Source organism: Merops nubicus, unplaced genomic scaffold, assembly GCF_000691845.1.
Source record: "Merops nubicus isolate BGI_N331 unplaced genomic scaffold, ASM69184v1 scaffold28993, whole genome shotgun sequence".
NCBI lineage: Eukaryota > Metazoa > Chordata > Aves > Coraciiformes > Meropidae > Merops > Merops nubicus.
In genome coordinates, this window is record NW_008600104.1 from 42,383 (window position 1) to 45,412 (window position 3,030).

The window sequence follows — 3,030 nt, forward strand, 5'->3', positions numbered from 1 at the left end:
GTGTGCACCCCTGTGACTGCATTGGGCTGGCGGTATTTGCTCTACCCACAAAAATAACCCCCCCAGCAACAAAGGTGTTATCCTGGTCTATGCTCAAACCCAAATAACACTCTCTGAAATTTTATTAACATACAGTGTTCCCTTATCTGAAGAAACAATTAAAACAACAGTTTTCAAGAAGTCCTCAAGAAAAGGATGAGCAAAATAGAAAGACATAAGGGTACAATACAGAATATGAATGGCAAATTAATTAAAAAAAAATATAGCAGCAGCAGATCCCATCTTGGCAACAGAAATTCTATACGCTATATGGTTGAGAAGATTAAAGAGAGAGGGGGGATGGGCAAGAACGGGAAGAGCAATGTCATAGAGTATTCTGAAAGTAAGGACAAGAAGCTTGAATTTATTCTACTTTTGAGCTAACTCATTTGAGAGATTAAATGTAGATCTATTCTGACCAGTAGGCAAAGAAAATGATTTTGTAGGTCTTGGATGCAAGTGCATTACAGAGCAGGATATTGCAAGGAACTCTTCTGCCAAATGATAAGATCCAGATACAGCACACGAGCAGTGCATGAGGAAGAGGAGAGCTAGATTTGTCTAGTAAATTCTTACTGGCAGGAGTGTTTTGCACTAACAATATACAACCTGATGCTGCATTCACAAGTTCAGAAAACCAGTGATGAAATCAGAAGAAGCGAAGAAGAGGTTCCTAGAATAATTTCAACTGTAGGAGCTATGATGAAGGATAAAGGAGCAGCAAGTGGATAAAATGCAGGGACATGAAGGAAAACAAGAGTAGCAGATACCAACTTCAATTATGGGCTTGAATCACTGGGAGAATAATAAAAGTGTATGACTGAAGGGGAAAATTGTAAGATGCAAAAGCTACTATGAAACTGAATTCAATTAAAGGAATTGTATTTTCATGCAGAAAATTAAGTTCCATTCTACTGCAATAAGGGCATAAAGATAAGGAGGTGAACTGAGAGATATAGAAAACGCATGGAAATCTTACATCAGTTTTACATTCCTTCAACCTTAAGATCAAAAGCTTTCCCAGAAATTTCAAATAAACCACCAGAAATTCTTTCATGGTGAAAATTCTAAATGAAGCAATATTTCTGTAACATTGTAATCTCTCCTAGAAATAATAACGATGTAAAGAGATGGGCTATAACTAAATTAAAATTGTTACAGTCAAACCAGAGTCCCCTGTCATTGCTAGAAAACGAGTTCAAGTGGAATTGGGAATAGTTACAAATCACGTAATCCAGTGTTTGGGGGAATACAATGGAAGGGCTTCAGTTTATTCCAGAAGATAGTGGATCAGTTCCTCAGTTACAGAACTAAAAATAACTAAAACACTTATCTTCACGTATTTCAGCTGTGGGGTGGAGGCCAGAGGGGCTGCCTTTTTTTTTTTTTTTTTCCTGACCAAGTACTTCCTCCCACAAACCACTAAAGAAAGGAACTGCAGATTGCAAAGCTCCCTTCAATTATTCTGGGAAAGCAAGCTTCTTCAATAGAGCAAAGTTACTACAGCAATTAATTCCCAAAATTCCTTGTAAAGACAGCTGTTAAAAAAATCCTCTAGTTAGTCTCTCCAGCTAATGTGTTGAACATTTGCTCATATTATACTGTCCTCTTTTATTTCTTCCAGATTTATTTTTTTTTCACCTAAAAATAGTTTTGGAAGTCACACATGCTCTACCTGCAAAGACATAAAATCTGTTCTACAGACATGTATCATGCATCTATTCAAACCCAAGTTACACTAATTAAAATCTTAAGGATTTAAGACAACATTTTGCGGCTTGTGATTGCAAGTGATCTACAAAACCACTCAATCACAGCTAACAAGGAGATTCCTGTTTTAACTTTCAAAAGTATGTTTTGCTTTTACAAAAATGATTTGCTATACTATAATCTTTATATGAAAGAACTTTTAATGGATTTAATAAAACCCCTTGACTGGGCCAGTGTTTGCAAATCTTCACAGAACTCTAACCATCACCTTACTTATTCTCTTCCATGACTACTTACATTCATAAGCACCTGCCAAGTAACTGCATTATCCTCTTGCAAAATACAATAAAATACTGCTTTTATGTCATGTCTTTAAACACTTCAGCCATAGTTAACCTACTGGTAACAGAACCACCAAAAATGAAGACTAATACTGGTCCACAGCTTACCTGCAGTGCCTCAAACTGCCTGGCTTCAAGGCTTCAAATTCTTATTTCAAATTCATATTGTAAGGTCTTAAGGATAAGGATCTTTGTCTTTCTGTTCTTTTCCACAAAACCAAAACCAGCAGTTCTAGTTCATAATTACAGCTCCTGGATTTTCTAGTAATGCAAACAACGCAGATATACACACTTGATAATATTCTAAAATACCCTTAATCAATCTTTTGCCCATCAACTTCAGTATGTGCAAAATGAGTAAGATCTCTGGATGAAGAACTGTTAAAAAGGATGATATACAGAAAAGAAATCTACCTATTAAATTAATGTAAGATTTTGAAACTTAGCCTATATTATAAACATACTGCATAGAGTTTAAGTTATACTAGTGTCAGAAGTCTAGGAACTGATCTCAAAGGAGCAACATCTAATTTTTCCTCACAAAACATGAGTCTCACAAAAATATTAATATCTAATCCTACACCTGCAAAATAGGGCAGGCTTATGTCCTGGTTCGGCTTGGATGGGGCTCGTTTTCCCCCACAGTTGGGGGGAGCTCCAGCCGGGCAGCAGCTGGCCCAGCTGGGGGTTATTCACTGCAGTGCTGACCCCATACCCGGAGCAGCGGGGCCGGGCTGGGCTGGGGCCAGGGCTGAGCGTGGCCGGATGGGCCAAGGGAAGGGGGTTTCGGGGCCCAGGGGGTGTGGAAGCCACAGTTTGTGCTGTTCAGAGCCTGTGCAGTGATCTGTTTCCTTTGTACAATTTATTATATGTTGTTATACCCATCTAAGCTGCTGGATTGTGGCAGAACTACTGCTTTGGTAGAGAATCCAGCCACGAA